The following is a 21514-nucleotide window of genomic DNA, read 5'->3' as shown; positions in this document are numbered from 1 at the left end:
CAGTGGCAGGGCAGAGGCTGGAGCATGAGGAAGGAACTAGAAGTGTGGAGCCTGGGTTCATGGAAATGTGGGGCCTGGGCTGGTGGGAGCATAGGGCTGGCCTGGCTCCATCCCATGGGGCTCTTCACAGCTCATGAGCAGCTCCCAGAACTCAGCTGGGAGCCAAGCATGATGGAGCTGGTGGCCTGGTCCTGCTCCTTGCTGCCATATGCAGCTCCTGAGACTTGGCTGGAAATAATGAGGAGCCCTGCATGATGGAGCTGGGCCAGCTCAGCCCTGCTCACTTCCCCACCCTGCTAAGTCCTGGGAGACACATAAGGTGGCAGGGAGCAGGGCCAAGCTGTGAGTTCCATTGCACATGGCTCTGGCAGAGTTCTGGGAGAGGCATGTGATGGATCTGGGCCAGCCTGGCCCCATTCCCTGCTGCCATGTGAAGATCCTGGGACTCAGTTGGAGCTGTGCACCACCTGGGGGGCTTCACCTGCTGTGGGACTTGAGGATCCCGAGGGCCTGCTGCTGCTGCTACTGCTGGTGGGGGCTGTGTGCCATGGGGAGGGCATGTGGGGAGGGTCCCCACATGCCCCTTATATCCCTTACACCCCCACAACTTTCCTCATGCACACCCCATATACACCTCTCCCCCACCTCAACACCCCCCACACTTCCCAAAAACCCATCCACACACCCATCCCACACCCCCCATACCCCACACACAAACACCCACCCCAACCACACCTCACATACTTCCCCATCCACACCCCAAATTTCCCACAATATACAAGAGTAAGACTTTATTTTGAGTTATTATGCAATCACCTCTATATACACTATGCAAAACCATATAAAACAAGACAAAAATATTTTTTGAAATAAAATTAAAATATGTTATTGTAGAGATTTGATTTTTAGTATACAATTTGTTTTTTCCTGGTTCCAAGATGGCAAAACCCCTGCCCAAAAGGAGAACTTCTGGGGGCAAGGGGAGGGACTTCCAGTGGCAAAGGTCAGGGGCTAGGGATGGGACTTCCAAGATGGCGACCAGGACATGGGGCACCTATCAAGGGGTGGGAATACCTCTGTGGCCCTTAACAGCTCACCGAAACTCGTTAAGTGGCCCTCCAGATTAAATAACTGCCCACCCCTGGTTTAGGTCTAATCCCAATCATATGTAAATCAATATGAGTTTTACTATCAACTTCAATGAAATCCAGAAGAAAAAATTGCCTTTTTCCAAGGGAAATTTCATTGCACTGTCTTTGCTGCATCTCAGCCTTTCCTTTTAACTATGTAGAATATATATCCACAATAGCTTGTTTCTTTGGAATATTAGTGAAGTTTATTAAAAGATCTGCTAATTCTATGGTATATTATTTTTATATCTGTTATGAGAAGAGGTTATTTTTACTGTCTCTTATTTCTAGCTCTTTGGCATAATTCTTACATTGTATTCACATTTTATTATTATTTTATCAGGATGCTTGTCTTCAGGTTAATTGTTGCCACTAGTAAAATGTTAAAAAACAAAGTTAAAAAATATGAAGTAAGGAGGCCTCATTAAGAGTACAGTGATTGCTGCTCATCCAGAGCTCTTCTCATTATAGCAAAACGTACATTCTGTTGTCATGTTAAAGGCGCAGAATGTTTTAATTGTAAGTCATTACTTTATTTTCAAGACATCCACTGTTCATTTTATTTTCAAAACAGTCCCTGGAAAGCCTACCATATAGACGACAGGATGTTGTTTTCTTTACATCCTCCATCCTCCTGCTGTATCAGAAAATGTCTCCATGCATGTTGTTTATAGGAAGTTACTCTACCTTCTTCTTCTGCAGTTGCTGTTGGCCTCTTGTCGGTAACATGCTGATTTCCTCTCTTACCTTTTAGCTCCAGATGCTTTGCTACCTAGCATTTCCTCCTTAGCCAGTTGCCAAGCTGCTGTGTCTGGTAGGCTGTGTTTCTTTTACGCACAATTCTAGCTTCCTTCCTGATTGGGGTGCCCTTTGACCTCAGGATGTTACTTCTTTTTCATGTACAGGATTCCCCTGCTTTATGTGGGTTCTGTATGTGTGAATTCACTCTTATGTGATGACCATTTTTATACCAAAAATTTATTATATGAGAGGTAAATTCACTCTTATGCGATAAGTGTGGTGGAAGGCTGCTGTCAGCTGCTTTGCGCAATGCATTGTGGGAGTGACTTGCACTAAAATATAGTCTCCTGTATGGATCTGTGCTTCTCGCTCGTTATCTGCAACACATGATGATAGTGCCCTGTGCTTGTGTATACTGTCTGCTGTTGATGAGTACCAAAATTGTCTTGTAAAAGTGGTAGAAATGGGTCTGGGGGGTCAGTACAGTCGAGGTCTTGGAACGTATTCCTATTTGTTACATTGTTCCTTTTATGTGAATTCGAGTTATGTGCTGTTTTCCAGGAATGCATGTACAGCATAAAGTGAGGGAAGTCTATACTTGGAGAATTATGAATCTCTTTACTAGCTAGATGTAAGACTGAGTAAGCTAAGCAAGGTCCTTTCCCATTATCTTAGCTGGGGGTAAAGAAATGCAGTGAACCAGTAAGTTCATTATAACATTAACTACAGTTCTGCTGCATTCATTTATTTTGCTAGGCAATGTTTGGCAATATAAACTGCAAATCCAACACCAAGAAAATACTTTTCTAGTTTAATTGAAAACTGGAATTTTTATTTTATTTTTAATAAAAATTATTTCTGGAGCTGTACTGTTAGGATTTAGTCTAGTGAGAACTTTTTGATCCAGCATACAAGTGAGAAAGAGCAGAAGTGAGACTGAAGAGGGAAAGGAAAGAGGGTTGCTAAAAAGTGTCAAATGTAAATGGCTTGGTTGTATTTACATATATATGCAAGACCATGCATGTTTTTGGTTTTGGTAAGTGTATTTTTCCCCTCTAAGGAATATCAGCTTAAATAACATGCTTCATATCACTGAGCTAGTGGTGGCCTAAATATTTTCTGAAAATTGTTTAACCAATAATTTAATCAAAACACAACATGGTTATAAACTTAAAATAGCTGAATGTGGAAACAGAAGCCATGATTAATTTTTAGTGTTAAAAATGTTTTCAGTCATATTGTATGCTATACAGCTGTAGAGATTTAGAGGGACAAAATGCTGGATGACTGTTAAAATGGAATAAAGAAAAATGGAAAGGGTAAAACCTTATGCCTGAAGTTCAGCACTTGGTTAAAAATGTAATTCTTATAAATTTACAATCACATATGACTTTTATGTCTGGGTTCATGTTCAAGCAAAGCAGACTTTTCAGTGAAAGTCAGATTTATTATGGCTGATATTTTAACAAACAGAAGTTTTGCAATATTCCCTTTAAATTGTAAAATAAGCAATTGAAATGAAATAATTTAACTCTTATCAACACAGTTTGTGACCAAAAAAAATTATTTGGGTACCCCAGCAAGAAATCCAGAGCTGCAGCAAGTCATGGAACCATGCTCCTCCATTTGAATTTTTTTCACAAAGAGAATCTAAAGCACCTTGCAAAGTTATGAGACAATATAAATATAAAAAATGATTGTATAGTAATTTATGGTATATATAAAACTTACTCTTTTTATGACTTAAGGGAAATAAAATGCACTGTACATAATGCCAAATAGGGAAGCTACTGATCAGTACAAAAGCAGAAAGAGTGAATGGGAAGAGCTGTGAAGTTAACTTGAAGAAATTAGAGGTTTGCTAAGAAAGATACATACATGAGCTAAAGGATTACTTTGCATGTGACTAAAATGTGAAGCACAAAGCATTCTCTTAACATAGTTGTAGAAATGGAAACTATTGCATTACTAGATTTCCTGTGAGAAACATATTATGGTTGTCCATGTAGGTCAAATGATGATGATGATAAAACCCGGAGGAGTTAAATAAGCTAGAAAGACAAGTGATTAATTCTAAAATAGAAGAGATAGTGGATTTCATTGGCATAAACTAGGATAACTGATATGCATATTAATTGGGGATTAGGAAGCAGTATAAAAAGGAAGATTCTGATTTGAAGACAGCTGACTAGGGTGCTTTTTGCAATGGAAAGCAATAATTCAGAGGGAAAAAATGATGTGCTGTTAAAATAGAGAGGAAATAATATTCTGTCATTCAATTCAGAACCCTTGAGTAATAACATGGTGAACAAAACAGCAAGAGGACTACAAGGATTTCAAGCTACACCCTTGAGAAGCCCTAAAAGTAAAAGAGAAAGGAAGGTTATTACTGATATTAAATTCTGGTCTCAAAAGCACTACATTATTTTCTGCTGTTTCAGCTAGTTCTATATGATGGATAAAGGAAGTCAGAATGGACGACCGACTGTCCTGTATAGCTCTGCAGATTTCTAGATCTTTCCTAGATCTTCCCTTATCACAAGTACTTTGGGGAAGCAATTTTTTCCTGGATTCTAAAGTATCTCATAGTTTTAATGAAAGTTTATCTTTTTGCACTAAAGATATCTCCAACCAACATTTCCACCTTCATCATAATCCTGGAAACTGAATTACACTGACCAGTATCTACAATTATTTGTTTCTTTATCATAGTTTTTATGACATGGCACTGAATCCCTTCTCATTTGTTCCTCCAATCTAGTTATTTCAATTACTGACATCAATCTTTCATTCTCCTTTGTGCCCATGAAGTGCTGAATAAATTTATTTTGTTTGTGATGTCTACCTCCATTCACTCTTGCTATCAGTTTGAGGCCCTTATGACTTATTCACTCTCCCAGTGGCAGAGCCGACTTTAGGCAACATGGCACCCTGGGATGCCCACCCCACAAGCCAGCCGTGCTGTTGCAGGCAGAGGCAGGTGGACAGGGGTGCGGGATGCAGTCCAGCAGGGAGGCAGAGCAGCATGGTGTGCCAGTCAGGTGGGTGGGCAGGCACCACTGCTGCTGTGTGGGAGTAAGGTGGGCATATTGGAGCAGGTGCCATTCTACCTGCGTGCCCTGTCTAGCTCTTCCTGAGCAGTGGCTGGAGTTGGGGGGTCAGGGTGGGCTGTGTACTGCTCCTCCTGCCTGGGATGGGGATTGGGTGGAGTGGGCAGGGCAGGGGGAGAGTGATTCTGTGAGCATGGGCTAGTCACTCGTGTGTGTGTGTGTTTGGCATCCCCCTGGCCACGGTGCACTGAGTGGTCACCCACATTGCCCACCCCTAAGGCTGACTCTGCCCAGTAGTATAATTGCTATCTTCACTTCATCACATTAATTCCTGTTTCTCAACTTTATTGAGCATTATAGTCTGGGAAGGAAATGTTAAAATACATTAGGGACTTGATCTGAATCCCAGTGATGTAAATGGGAGACTTTTCATGTAGTTTCAGTGGAGGGGTTGGGTTAGGCCATGAAGTTCCTCTGAAATAAATTTAAATCTAATAAAAATGATCAAGCTTCCCAGAAAAGTTGGAATGCCGTATTTATAGAGTCTGTCCTTCTAAGTTTGTACATCTTCAGGGACTGTAGGAGATTAAGGAGGTTCTAGCCTTCTGAATCTTGTGAAATAACAGCAATTGATAAAAGAACATTAGAGGGCAAGATGGCAAACAGAAAAAAATAATATCAATGAGAACAACAGTCAGGTAGGTGATACAGTTAAAGGAGTGGATGTAATATAACTTGGAAGCTCATTTATGTCAGAGAGAAACAAGTGAACACGTACAGACATCTGAAGGAGCCTGAACCAGAACTAGAGGGGCTAGAATTAGTGATGCAGATTGTGTATGATATGAAGATACAATAGGAATGGCAGAAACATAGTGAAACAGGAACTGTGAACAGGATACAGACATTTGCACGCTTTGGGAAAGAAATATAAATAAAGAAATAAGATGGGGTAGTGATGGATAGCAACAACGTGATTGGCTGCCCAGAAATAAGAAGTGATAGCTTGGTTAAAAACAGAATTGATTTGGATCAAAATTACTTTGGGAAGAACTCTATAAGAAATTCTATTGGGGTATCATTAGGCATTAACTCTAGATCTTGTAGAATTGAATTTGTATATGGAGATAAATCTCTGAAATATTAATGGAGTTAGATTTAAGTGAGAATTCTGTCATTATGGGAGACCTTAATTTTCCAGATGTTACTATATATGGCAGGGCTTAGATATTCTTACATGTTATAGCTGGCAGATTTATTTGGTCACAGAACTGACAAGATGTGGTGATCACCCATCTTTAATTAGAATGAATTGAAATTGAAACACAGAGAAATGCTAGTAAAAAGATTAGGGAATGGATAGGTTGGCTTTTGAGAGAAAAGTAATAGAATTTAACCTATCAAAATAAAGGCTAAGGGGTAATATTGCATGACTGTTATAACGGGGAGGGGAAAAGAGCTATTTAACCTAAAGAACAATGCTAACACAATAACAAATGGCTATTAACAAATTTAGTCTGGAAATCTGAATGAGGTTTCCAATGTGAGAGGTCATGCACTTTTTGGTGTCGTGTCCAAGCAGTTATCATTACTAGCCTGAGGACAGAAAATCAACCCTCTCATTACACACCTCTGGAGTTTTATGGCTTTTTAGGATTTCTGAGAAAATGAAGGAAAAAATAGAGACAATGAAATGGTCCTAAATGACTTGCCAACCCTTTTTCTTCTGAGAGTCTTGGGCAAGTTGCAATCTAGTTCAGTGTCATATGGGCAAAAAACCCATGAACTGCCTTTGGGTAACTCCTTATAGTATAGCCTGCCTTTTCTCTCAGGGAGCTCAGTGTAGTAGGCCCTCCCAGAGAGGTCCTGATTAGAGCTCTGTTCTCCTCCCAGGGCTGCCTTCAACTGAGCTGGGATACTCGTCACTAGAGCTGGCTTGTCATCTTCCGGAGAGTATAGCCTGTTGTTTTGCTATGTCTGTCCTATTCTACATTGAACCCATGGTAGCAGTAAACACTTGGTTCATCAGTTGCTGAAAATCATTGTGGAGATTTACGGCTTGGATGGAAATTTAGTTTCTCCAGGGAAAGTCTCTGCTCTGTCTAGAGAAACCACAAGTATAGGAGTATATAGAAGTTCGTAATTTTTCTCCCAGAGTAAAAGTGGCCACTCAGGCAGAAAAATAACTTATGAACAACCTGAGCTAAGTGGCTCCCCAGAGATCTCAGGAGACAGAACTTCTGCACAAGCCAACCTTTGCAATCCCAGTTTGCTTTGCTTCTCTTCCCTTTCCCCTCCCTCAATAGAAGGGAGAGCATGTGTTAATCTCAGCAAAGTGGGACCCAGAACATGGCCCCTGAGTGCTTCCGGCTGGAAAAGTCCAGTGCTAAAGCTGACTTGTTCTATGCCTGAATCACACTGTAGCACTTGGGTGCAGGGAAGGATACAAGCATAGATTCTGCCCAGCCTTACCTGGGCTTCAACATTGCACAAGGCTAAGAGCTCTTTTGTGCATAGCACAGACCATGCCCACATCTTCCCTGACAATCCCTGCCTGCATCCACTTTAAAAAAAGACCCTGCAAAGCTCTGGACTATGTGCTGTAGGGATCCCTAACCCTGTGTCCTGGCAGCATACCTATGTTGGGAACTCCAAAACAGTCCCTTGCTGTTGCTGCTGCTGCTGCCCTAAGAGCAACAGCCAAGATGGGCAGAGCACACAGTAGTGGCAGTAGCAGCTCAGCTGGGGACTGTTTTAGGAGTTTCTAGCATGGGGAAGACTACTGCCCCCTGATGCCCCTTGTCCCCACTCTCAGGACCATATGCCACCTGCTTTCAGAGCCTGCACCCTCTTGTCACCCCTCCTCATTCTTAGAACCATGCTCCCCTCCATCTTCATCTACTCAAATGGCATCTTATTTACCCACAGCAGTAAAAGTGAATCAATATCCTGTCCAGGGTTTTCCCCGGACTTATGACAATAAGCTACATTATGTATTAGCAGCAAGGTGTTTCACTGGTATACTCAGGGTGCCAGAGACTGAATTTTATCTCCCCTAGCTAGTTGTGAAGCTTTATTATTCCAGCATAATTCCCTACCTCAGGGTATCTATAAACTCACTATACCAGTGCACAGCATCTGCTCACCCTCTTGTTCCTTAACTAAATCAGTGCCCTGAGTCAGGATGTCAGTCTCTGGTGACAGGGCTTTCTTAGGCCTTGATTTGCAGGCAATTCTAAGTGACTGGAAGTCCACTAACTGGGAATGCTCCTTTTAGCCTAGTACAATTGGAATGGTGGGCTCTGGAACAGCTCTCATCCGTGTATCTGGAGATGTCTTTTTGAACAGCTGCCTATCCCATACTATCAGTGCTTTTCTGAAGCATTTGTATTCTAAACTCAGAATAATTGGCTAGGGAAGCATTTAGGCCCATCCCTCTGAGGAGGGGGTCCCTTGTGCATACATACAGTCAGTTGTACCATGAGCGTATTGCAGTTGAACAGTTCTCATGGGCCCCCATTAAGCTGACATGCAGGTCTATTACTATACAAAATACTTAAAGCGCTACTAATGAAAAGTGCTTTAATTTTAGAAAGGAAATAGTGAAAGTCATATTTTTTGAGACATTTATTAATAAATTACTTTATAGCACTAGAAAAACATGCCCTAGAGAGAAACTGTGCACTGGGAAGGGGATGAACTGCAAAGTCTCTTTTATATAACACTACATGTATTACTACATTTTGATGCAGATGATTTAATAATCGCATGTTTTTCCCATTGGGAAGTGCAGCACAGTAGTTTGAACAGCTGCCTGCAAGTCAGGACTTCAAGGTTTCATTCAGACTCTTTTCTTGCTTTGAGCTTTGGGCCATTATTTCCTAACTTCCCTACTACCACTTTTAGCTCATATAAGAGACATATAATATCTATGGTAGTTGGGGTTCTATAAGAAGGATGTATTAGTCTTTATAAAGTGCCTTATGACCCTAAGATGAAAGGCACTATATAAGTGTAAATGATATATGAAATCAGTGAATATTGTGATAAAATAATCATACCAAGAAAGCATTGCGCTCAGCCCATAACAAAAACCAGCACATTTTTTAGCCTTACACAGTAATAGACCACCACCTCAGGAAATTATATAATTTCCTAATTAAGGATCTCCTTTGCCTTAACTGAAATTATCTTCCCTGCCAAAAATAATAATAAAAAAGAAAAAAATTCAGGATCTATGCAATCAAGAGGCAAAGTGGAATTCTTAGTAGCTATTCACACTGCATTCAGAGCATTTTAAATATCTATTTGTCTGTCTACTCAAATGTAATTCTAGACGTTCTGGGAATTGTGTATGTGTGTGTGTTTGTGTGTGTATACTCTCAAACCAAAATTATGGGTAGAATTTCATTGTTCTTTATGTGCCTTACATGGGACTTACCCAGCCATAAAAGTGGCAACATTGGCACTTGGACATAATTGCAATTCTATTACTTGTGCCGTATGGACGCATAAGCATCTGCTGAGCATGTTCAGTAGGGTATGCATTGACCAGGCACCTATGAGTGTACCTTGGCACATTAAAAAAAAAGGAGGGGAAGGGTTCCCATGCGGTAGCCCTAATAGCTTTCTCTCTGAGCCACACATCACTTAGCTTGTTCTCTTCCTCCTGGCCGTAGGCAGAGGAAGAAAATATTATTGGGGGGGGGGGGCTGAGAAAACTTAATCTTAAAAGGTACTTGTACACACACAAACAGACAGACACACAGACAACTCTGCACCCTGCTACCACTGCTTTGGGAGCCGTGTGATGCCATGTGCCTGCCACTGCTGGGTGGGCTGGGTATGATGTACGGGCACAGCCAACATGTGGAAAGCATGTGGCATCGTGCACGGCTCCCAAGGCAGCAGGAACAGAGTGCAGAGCTCAGCCTGTAGCAGCAGCCCACCTCTGTCCCACACCCAAATCTGGGGGGTACATGCCCCCCCAGGGATGCTCACAGCTGCGGGAGCCCCCCTGTGCACCTAGACAATCTCCAACTTCATCCCACAACTCACCCCAGGACCCCATTCATTCCAAACCATGGCCCAGCCCCACTCACTCTCTCACCACAGGGGCCTTGATTTGCCCCCACACCTCTTCCCTCCCCCACATCCTATCTGCTTCACAGACTTATCTGCTAGGCAGTGCTCCACACATGGATGCATTCCTAGCTGGCTGCAGCTGCATGTCTTTGTGTGTGTGTGCGTTCCTCCCTGCCCTACTTCAGTTGCCCAGAGCCTGCACCTGGGCTGCCCTGCAGTTTTTTCTGCTGCCACTGCTGCTCCATGTTTGGGAGGGCTAAGCCCCATTAGCCCTGGCCTTCTGCTGCCTATGCTCCTGGCACCAACATATATATCCCTCTCTTGGCTGTCCAGGGGACCAGCTTAAAAAAGGATGCTGGAGAAGGACTGGGTAATGCCTAACCTGTGTTTTGGTGATTAGAGCACTATTCTGGAAAGTTTAAACCTCCTTCTGGGTGAGGACAGCATAAAGCTTAAGTTACCTGTCTCCTGGACATATTTTGCAACCATTCAGCTATTGGTGCCTAAAGCCTGGAAGGGTCCTCCTCCTCCTCTTCCTAACACCTGTATTTTTGCTGGACAGAATTTATAATTTATGCATGCACAGTATATGCATGTACCTAGCTGTATAGCTGCCCAGCTAGTGTGTAGTTAACTAAGTATGCATAATATCCACGTGGCCACTTGCACACTAAATGGGTGATTAAAATTGCAAACTGCACAGGTGCCAAATATGTCAGTTATGTGGCTGGAAAACTGCCATGTAGGTGCTTAAAGGGTAATAGAATTTGGGCCTATATGTTTAATTCAAAACATATTAATACCACTCTGAAGTGTGACATGTTACAGGAGGAATTCTAATCCATCCTCAAATTAATTTAATTCATTAGTGAAATGAAGAAAAACGATTGCATTAAACTATTTTTAACATCATCAGGTATAACCTTATTCTCCATAGCCTATTTCCTGTTTGAAGAGAGATACAAGGGACCTGTTTTAAAACAGCCAGTAATTGCAATGGCCAAACAGGTTTGAACAATATGTCTTTGCTGGTTCCACAAAGAATGTTAAGAGGAATTTGTGAGTACAGAGAATTTGAGCTATAAAGCAGAATGTCATTTTTCTGGGTAACTCTTATGCTTTTTTTGATGCTTCATTTAAAAAGAAGTGATAAGGAAGCAAAAAAGCAAATTGAAGAACTGTTTTGTTTGGAATATTTAAGGATGACTCATAGAACTGACTGGAGTTAAAAATAAATCTGCAGCTTAAAATGAGTTAAATAAATCAATTAACCTGCAAGAAGGCAGGTTAGAAGGATAGTCAACATTTGTTTATGTTTATTAATATTTACTGGATATAAAAACAAACTACATAGTAACACAGATAAAAAAAACAAACTGTGAACAGGCTGTCTTCATCCCTTCCCAAGCAGGTTATTTAAATTTAAAAGGGACAAATGGGATTTTGATAATGGGAGCATTTTTTTTTTCTTTGGTCTAAGCAAACATCAATGCACCTTTGAATGTAAAACTAATCTCAGCTGTAGGTGGTAACTTTGTTCCAACTATGGCAGTAAAATAGGAAAACCATCAATAGAAGGTCATACAGGTAGTTTATGAAGGCAAAATGCATATAGAGTCCTGGCAGTGGGACTATTGCCCTAAAAGGGGAATGGTTTTGCCAGTGGGATATAGAAACATACTGTTCCTTTCTGTTCTCCTTCTGGGTCCATGGATTTTTATCAGCACTGTACTTTTTTTTTAGCCATAGTCAGTGTTGCTAACTAAAGTTAGCTATGCTGTGAGCATGCATAACAAAAGGGTGCCATTTTATGGACTTGGATTGAGTTTTGGCACCTTTCTGTACCAGTATGATTTACAATCAAACATAGGTAGCAGTTAGGTGTCTAGGTGCTCCAAATGGATTGCTTCTAAGCATTCTCAGAAGCTTTATCATAGATGTTTAGGGAACACTGTAGTGCAAAATACAAATGCTTAATGATTTTAGATGTCAAATCTTTTTGCCAAATGGATGTTTCTTGGGACAGGAGGGGATCCTGGGTTTTAATTTGGACTCCTTCTCCCAATGGGACAAAAAGGGTTTTAACCATTTGTTCAATAAGTATTAATGCAAGGTACACTGATCCACTTTAAGTGGGTGGCTGGCTTGCTCCCTTGGGAGCTCCTCAACTAGTTCTCAAAACACAAATACAGTCCTTGCACCGAAGACAAAAAGGAACAAAGAAAACGTTTAGGCTTTCTCAAGGTGGTAAGAGAGCTTTTTGTTTATCTCTGGCTCAGTACTGTAGCATGGCCCCTCCCTGGCAGCAAGCTTATCTGGAGTCCAGTCTATCTGACCACCAATTGCTCCTTTCCCTGGCTCAGTACTCTCTGCTCTCTCCTTTGTAGTTTTAACTGCCTATGGGATAGCTAGCTGCCATAGCTGGGCTTCTACAACAGGGCTGTCTGATCCCTTAGGCTAAGTACAGACGGTCAAAAAGCCTGAGGCTGAATTGATTTACTCTTTGCAGGTTAGTCTAACTTGCGCAGACTAATCCAATAATCAAATTAATAGACATTCACTTTTGATTCAGGAAATGCAGCAACATGCCTTTAGTGGCTCAAACCAGAAGCTGGAGAGTGCTCTCTGGCATTTAGCTAGCATGGGCTGTGTGTTCGCTTTCTCTTCCTGCTGCCCCTAAGGTCTCTGGGATTTGCAGACAGACTCACAGAAGCAAGACTCTACAGGGTTGCTCATCTCCAGGGATCTAGGTTTTCTGTTTCCCATAGAAAAATGGAGAAAACCATGGATTTCCCATTTTTATCAGAGAAAATGTGGATTTTCCCTCATAGCAGACAAACCTGTGGATTCCCTGCTTTTGCAAAGAGTTCTGCAGGCTGGCAGAGCTCCAGCCTGCAAGAGTTAATTGCAAAAAGGGTGGGAAACCCCCAGCCCTGCCTGGAGGGGGAGGGAGAGGGGGAAGGGCAGGGCCTGAGGTGCTCAGTCAGCCACTGCTCTGCTCAGCTTAACTCAGTTTAAGCTCAGTCCTCATTCCTGGAACCTGTGCAGTAAGTGGGTCTTGCAGGGAGCTGGGACCCCCTCTGGCAGGGCTGGGGGGTTGTGGGTCATGTCTGGGAACACCAGCAGGGCTGTAGGGCTTTGAGGGGGGGGGAGAGTGAGGGGCACCAGCAGGGCTGGGGGGGGGGTGGAGGGGCCTTTAATTTTAATCATGGATTTTGGGGTTTTTATCAGACAAATTGCAGGTTTTTTTTAATCAGGGAATACCAGGATCCCTACTTATTACTTCCTCTTTTTGGTTCTATGTGCCTCTGGGATTTGTAGTCCACAGTCACAGCCACCACTAAATAAGCAGGGCAGGGCAGCTCTGTATTCAGTGGAAGGGAAGTTTAATCCCCCTCCCTGGCCCCAGATCCTAACAGGGGTTTGCCGGAGGGAAGAGGGGGGCAATGAGCCAACCAGTGAGTCCAGTGGGCCCGCCCAGCTAGGGAACAGAGGGTTGGGGCTCTCCCTGCTCTCTGGAACAGACAGCACAGCCCAGCCCAGGGCTGCAAAATGTTGGGATGCTGGAGGACTCTGATTTAACTTGAACCAGACCTAGAACTAGACCTGGATAGGTTGGACAAGACCTGGATAGGTTGGACAAGTGGGCAGAAAACAACAGGATGCAGTTCAACAAGGAGAAATGCAAAGTGCTGCACCTAGGGAGGAAAAATGTCTAGCACACCTACAGCCTAGGGAATGACCTGCTGGGTGGCACAGAGGTGGAGAGGGATCTTGGAGTCCTAGTGGACTCCAAGATGAACATGAGCCGGCAGTGTGACGAAGCCATCAGAAAAGCCAATGGCACTTCATTGTGCATCAGCAGATGCATGACGAATAGGTCCAGGGAGGTGATACTTCCCCTCTATCGGGCGCTGGTCAGACCGCAGTTGGAGTACTGCGTGCAATTCTGGGCGCCACACTTCAAGAAGGATGCGGATAACCTGGAGAGGGTCCAGAGAAGGGCCACTCGTAAGCTTAAGGGCCTGCAGACCAAGCCCTACGAGGAGAGACTAGAGAAACTGGACCTTTTCAGCCTCCGCAAGAGAAGGTTGAGAGGCGACCTTGTGGCTGCCTATAAGTTCATCATGGGGGCACAGAAGGGAATTGGTGAGTATTTATTCACCAAGGCGCCCCCGGGGGTTACAAGAAACAAATGCCACAAGCTAGCAGAGAGCAGATTTAGATTGGACATTAGGAAGAACTTCTTCACAGTTCGAGTGGCCAAGGTCTGGAACGGGCTCCCAAGGGAGGTGGTGCTCTCCCCTACCCTGGGGGTCTTCAAGAGGAGGTTAGATGAGTATCTAGCTGGGGTCATCTAGACCCAGCACTCTTTCCTGCTTATGCAGGGGTTCGGACTCGATGATCTATTGAGGTCCCTTCCGACCCTAACATCTATGAATCTATGAGTTACTCAGATACTACAATCAACCAGGTTTATCTTAAAACCTGTTTCAGCCATTTTGAAACTGGTTTATGTGCACTGAATTTCTATTCTGTTACAGGTTTAAACATGTTTCTAATCACTTAAACCAGTTTATGTGTCACTTCTTTCCCTAGCCTTAAATGCCAGACTGTCATGTTACAGTCAATTCCAAGAGAAGAGCTGAAGAGGAGTTTGGGAAGTGGCTAACTAATGGTCTGCTGGATAGAACATTTTGTTGAGAACCAGGAGGCTTACATTCCAAACTTTCTGGGTGAAGGTTTCCATGAACCTGGGTCTCCTGCCTCTGGGCAAGTACACTAAGCATGAGACTATTGGTCTAAAAGGTGAAAGACCTTTGTCTTCCTCCATTTACTTCTGTCATAAACAGTGATTCTATTACCCCAACCTGTATGTAAATGCCAAAAACTTGAGTTGCATGGCTGCCTCTGTGCTATTTAGGTATGTTAAGTGAAAATAGCATTTAACCCTTCGTATGTCAAACAACTTTCAATATTGGGCTCCTACTGAGATTTTGCTTTGGTGATAATGTTTCAAATTAGAATCAGACCTTATTTGCCTAAGGTCAGAGCTAAGAATAGAACTGAGCACAAGACCATCCTTTCTTTACCACTGAGCAATGGATTGTAAAGTAGGACTTGAAGGAAAGAGGGCTTATTTTTATCATGTTAGCTCCTTTAAAAAGAGAATTAGCTAAAAAGAAGGAACAAGGATAGAGAGAAAAATATGAAGCAGAATTCAAATTGCATGAAAGTCCTACACTTATATGCATCAAACAGAGTGCAGAAGGAGATCCTAAAAAGAGGTTTTAGCTTTCTGCTTCTACAGATAAAACAGTTATTGTATGCAGGCAGTCCTCGACTTACAACGTTTCGAGTTACAATGTTTCGCACTTACAATGTTTATAAATTGACACCCTGTTTCAACTTTACAATGCCAGTTTCACCTTTATAATGCTTGATCCAATGTGATGCCCTGCCAGCAAACAACTTCGCTGCATCGCTCATCTCCTTGGAGAACATCTGTCCAAACTTCCTCGGACACTTTCTTTAAAAAAGCAGACAAGACTCCAGAAAAGCCTGCAGCCAAGACTCCTGAGAAGACTCCAGCCAAGAACCCTTCAAAAAATCCAACCAAGAGCCTTTCAAAAAGTCCAGCAAAGTCACCTCAAAGAAGTCCTTCCAAATTAATATGATTGCTATTTACAATATAAATACATTAATGTAGCTATATTACTCATCTATAATTGAATGAGTACAAAATTCTGGGGTATTTTTTGTGAAAATAGGGTATCGGGCCTTGGCTCAGGAACCAATCCCCCATTTATAACATTGTTTCTTATGAGAAAATTGGTTCTGAGTTACAACGTTTTGGCTTAAGTTGCAGTTTTCAGTAACCAATTGTGTTGTAAGTCTGAGGACTGCCTGTATTCTAATACATTTAGGTGAAGACTAAAATTAATGTAATTCAAGGGAGGTTTCACTCACAGCAGAAGTAGAAATAAAACGTTTCAAAGTACTGATTCCAAATTGCACCTGAAAAAATCTGTGCTCTTATGTGCAACTTGTACCTACAACATTTGTACTAAAAGTGCATGCAGATTGTGATCCTTGGCTATGAAAAAAAGAACACCTCTGCTCAAAAGAAGTGTATGTATATATAGAAGGTTATCTGTCCATGCTGCTGACCAACAAACAAAAGGGAATGGAAGGCTTACTGAGAAAAGCCAAGCATAGGATCTAGAATGCTATTTCTACATATGAAGAGGCTCTTCTAATCTGAAGTGGTCCTTCCATGACTAACTCTTTGGTTTTAAACTGGCATTAAGTTTTGAGAGTTGTGCTAATCTTTTCCAGCACAGTAGAATCTTTTGCAAGTAGTTGCATATCTTTATTTATTTGTGTAAGCAGCTTAGGACAAGGTCTGTCCTTCCTTTTATTTTTGCCTTGCTGCAATATCTAACAAAACATTGAAACATTCAGATTTTTTAGAAAACAGGACTCCTGTTCTGTCTGCACACCCTGAAAAAGATCATACCACATGTATATGGCATTATCAAAATATACTGGGAAAAATGCTTTTTAAGTAAAGGAAAAGAGCATCATGTATTCAAGTTAATGTTAATCACACAGCATGGTCCAGATCCTCCGTTAAGTGTAAAACAGCATACTGAGGGATCCATTGATTACAATGGGATTGTGTTGTTTTATGCCAGCTGACACATGTTCAGGGTCAGCAAAAAATGTCATGGACATATACCTATTTGATAAAAATAAGCCAAATTCATTTTTAATTTGAAAATGAAAATATGATAAATAAATAGACATTGAAATGGAAGAAAAATTATGGAACTAATAATGGGAAGACATGCCTTCATGCAGAGAAACACAAATAACTAAGGAACAATTTACCACATGAAGTTTTTAAAAGTGAAAAAGTGGTACTCAGGTTACTTATGAAACAATAGGAGTATTTTAGGAGACATAGGTCATAGACTATTAGATATGCAGAGGGAAGAAAATAATGAAGCTATTTATATATTTCTGTTTCAATTCCCATTGCAGTAAATTATCTTCAGATGAACCAGGATTGGTTTCACCATTTCTATTTCTATTTGTTCTATTTTATGTAGGTTTATATATTGTACTCATTACTGCAAAGCTTGTCAATAGAAAATTAACTGATACAATTGTCAAATGTGATTCTTTTGGCCCTTCCCTTATTGGAAAAATATTTACAGTGGAGTATGTTGTTTTTAATAGGGCTTTTACGATTTTTCTTAAACTATTAATGTAATATCTTTAATTAGAGAAGACCAGGCCAAATAGATGCACCTTGCACTTGGGAGTCAAAGGTGGTGAGGTTTGTGACTCCTGAGAGAGTTTATTTTACAGATGGACTTGGACAGCAGTTGACTAAAATAGTTCTCTACAAGGTCCATTGATTCTTTTGTTCATGATTCTTATTCAGGTGTCTAGACTTTCTGCATATGTACAATATTTAAGGTGAAGTGGGATAATACTTAAAGAGTGCTTTGTATTTGGTTTCTATGCAGATTGTGGGCATTCAAGATTGATGATGTAATTCAGCATCTTTGATACCTCCCTGGGTTGGAATACAGCAGTTTCAATGGCAGCAGACTGGAAGGTTCTTTTGGCCTACAATTCAGCCTTAGCATAGATTTTGAGAAATTCCTTATGTTTCATGCTGTTATATTTGGCCTTTTTTCTGCCACCAGTGCTCAGATTTCTGTCGTTTTCTCTCTCCAATGCAGTGTATCAGGAAATCAAGAACCTCTGTGTATGTGATTGTGACAGTGCAGGGCAGAAGGTCCTGGGCATGCAGTGTGGTGTAGGGCTCAGAATGCAGTAGTGCAGGAAAGGTGCAGAATGCAGCTGGGGGGCACCTGGGCACACAGAGCATGGGGAGCAGCAGTCCAGGGGCACATGAGAAAGTGAGGAGGTGCCTTGTATGCAGTGGAGTGGCAGGGCACTGGGCGGGAACAGCTCAGTGGAGGGGTGCAAGGTACAGCAAGGGGCACCCAAACACATGGTGCAGTGCAATGTGGCCCCTGATAGTGTGGCCCAAGGGGTGTGTGGCACCTGGTCACTTAGAAGTTGGATAGACCTGTACTAGGATTTAAAAGAGTATGTAGCTACTACCAGGTTGTTTCTTACCCTGGAACAATTCCCTCAAAATAGGAAAGGAGATACAAAATGAAAATTTAGTCTTTTGCCCATGGCTATGAGTCAGTAGCAGAACTAGCTGGCCATGTGGAGCAGGTAGAATAAATATGTTGCCCCATACCATTCAACTCAAATATCTTGTGGACTGCTGTTCCACAAAAGCAACTAGAAAGCTCTGGGACCATTCTGAAGGGAGATGCTCTGCCACTTACAACAGGCTGTGGCTAATGTGATGCTATCTGTCCCCACATTAGAAGGATGAATATGTATCATCTTTTCCCATTAAACCCTTCTCTGGGGAGATACAGAATTGTTTTCAGTTTAACATCTTTACCAAGAGATGGTGCCAGCAATCTCTGGATTCACTGTAATGCCATATGGCGCTGACACTTAAAAAAAGTGATGGCTTATGACAGCAGCAAGAATTACTTCTCTATGTGAATCTAGATTCTGTCAAAGAATTTACATTAGGTCTTGCTGAAGGGCTGTCATTTTCATTTAGAGTAAAGGTCCTCGTCAGCAGTCAGCTCCTCTACAAAGGGTCTCACCTCGTCAACAGCAATTTCAGATGAGTGTGAGATTGGTTGAGATGCTGCTGAAACAAAGGATACTTGTTAAATTCTGTGAGGGTCAACTGTAAAAGGTTGCTTCTGGATATTTAAGAAACCAATGCTTTGGCTGTAGCAAAAATGGTACATACAAGAAATAAGTGCAAACTCTTGTTAGGGGCATCTGCAGCCTGAGCTGACTCATGCCTTTTGCATGAAAGATGCATGGTAATAAAGCTATTCATAACCACCTGAGTCTTGAACAGAATAGGAGGAGCACATGTTAGGAATATATATTTCATATCATATATCATATTAATAGGGCATGATTACTGATTGGTATGAGCTTCCCTGCAACTTTTCATATATAGAGAGATAAAACCAAAGCGTTCATATATAAATATATATATATGTAAGCTTTGGTTTTATCTCTCTATATATATAAGTTGCAGGGAAGCTCATATCAATTGATAATCATGCCCTATTAATATGATACTCTTTTATGAAGAAACCATAAACTGTATAACAAGAATACTGATCCAGACTTGCTGGATACCCTCTTTAGAACAGTAGCATTCTGAAGGTTTCTACTTGTCTAAAGTAAATATTTTCCACAGTTACGTTCACTCATACCTGTGTTGCATTTAGGATCCAAGGACCGGAAAGTCTGCTCTTAGCTTGTATGCATGGAACAAAGTACGGCTCTTGCTGTGCTCTCTAGAGGAAAGTGAGACAAGGAAAAGGCTTTGGCATGGATAGCATAGATCTTTTAAGGGAGGGGGAAGAGTTAATAAGATGAGGAAGTGAAGCAGACATTTTTGCAAAAGCCATTCCTGATTCTTCCCATGATTTTTCAGACAGTATGAACATATTACCCCCATGTCCTGTCAAAAATATAAGTAATTTTAACGTTATTCCTATTTACATTACAGTAGTGCCTTGAGGCCTCAGTGTGCTATTCAAATACATAGTAAGAGACAGTTCATGCCCAGAAGAGCTTAGAGATTAAACAGATACGACAGAATAAAGATAGTGTTGTTATCACCATTTTACAGCTACAAGGAGTTGATGCACAGAGAGCTCACACGAAATCTGTGGTAGAATCAGGAACTGAAACAAGTTGTTCTGAGCTCCAAGCTGGCACCTTCATGGAAAGGCCTTTCTAAATAGAGAGGTTATTCAAAATCCTTCCTGCTTTGTTTGTAATTTAATCTCTTTATTAATTAATCTCATTCCTCTTCTGATTGCTGAGATCCATTGAGAGAACTTTTGTCAAATATTTTTTCAATAAAAAACTGAAACAAAATACTACCCTGCAAAGCCTCACCATTATTTGACTTTGTGGGCATGTCTATATGTGTACATGTACTGAGCAGTAATTTAGGTTACTGTGCAGTAACCGAAAATGACTGCATTGTATGGGTGCACGTCTATACATGGACGCCCATAATGTGCAGTAACAATGGTGACTTACGCTGACTTGGGTGTAAATTTGATATCTGCATTATGCAGGTATAACATTTATGCCTGATTAGTTACTGTGCTGTAATGCATATGTAGATGCCTTACTGTGCAGTAACACAGCGTGTGTGGCCTGACTTGGGACTAACTTCAGTTCCAAGTTAGTCCACACACTGTGTTGCTGCACTTTAATGCCTGCATTTGTAGACACTGGCCTAAAAACCACTTACCGCACAATAACTTAATGCACAGTAATTTACTGCACAGTAAATGTACGTATAGACGTACACAGTTTTCAGCATGGTAATCCCCGGAAGCTCTTTCTTCAGTTAGTGGAAGCTGCTGAATGTTTGATACTAAGTCAGGCTTCTTATTTAGATGCCTTAGTGTGGAGTTAGGCTCCTAATTTTTTAGGTACCCAGTGTGGAAAACCTTGTTGAACAATTTTATTGGTTTTTGGAAATGCCCTGTATAATTGAATATAGAATTTTCTCCCTACTTAGGAATTTTCCAGGATGACTAAAACAAGCTAACATTTCTATTAGATAAGACTTATGTTTAGTTTAAATTATATAGGGCCCTATTACACTTTTAGAGAAAGCTTTGGTTTTATCTCTAGATCTGGCATGACTTCTCTATAAAGGTATTGCTGGAAATTGACTTCAGGAATAGTTAGAGTCTAGAAACTGTTATCTTTCCTTAACTGAGACAAGTGTCAAATATTACTTTGTAGGATAAGGTCACCCACATCCAGAACACTATAGGTTTCCTGAGAATGTAAAACAACAAGAGAACACGAGATGCTGCTGCCTTTTTTAAGAAAGGTCAACGCTGAAAATTGTGTTATTGTCAACACTGAAAATTGTGTTATTCCTTTCAGAGGAAATGGGAGAATGGAAGAATTAAAGAACAGCAAAAAGACATAAAGAAGTGTAATAACGTAGACTATTTGGAAAATGTACCACAATGCCTCTCCTGTTGTAAAAGAAGTACAAAAGAGTAAGGAAGAAATCCTAGCCCCACAAGTGAATGGGTAGACCTCAATAGGACAGGATTTCAGCTTGGGAATCATGCAGGTTGAGTCTTCCCTCTCTATAATTCTTTAGGGATTTTTGAATTTTGCTGAAAAGAATATTAGGCTGAAAAGTGGCCTTGTTTGATGAATTGACAAGGAACCAGGGGTTTCTGAAGTCTAAATCTGTCTATGCCTTTGGCAAGTCTGTATTGCCTCTGCTATACAGCTACTCCTTACTTAACATTATAGTTCATTTTTGAAAAATGTGACTTTAACTGAAATGATGTTAAGCGAATCCAATTACCTCACAGTAGT

This window comes from Alligator mississippiensis, chromosome 4 (assembly GCF_030867095.1).
Source record: "Alligator mississippiensis isolate rAllMis1 chromosome 4, rAllMis1, whole genome shotgun sequence".
NCBI lineage: Eukaryota > Metazoa > Chordata > Crocodylia > Alligatoridae > Alligator > Alligator mississippiensis.
This window is presented reverse-complemented; position numbering follows the sequence as displayed.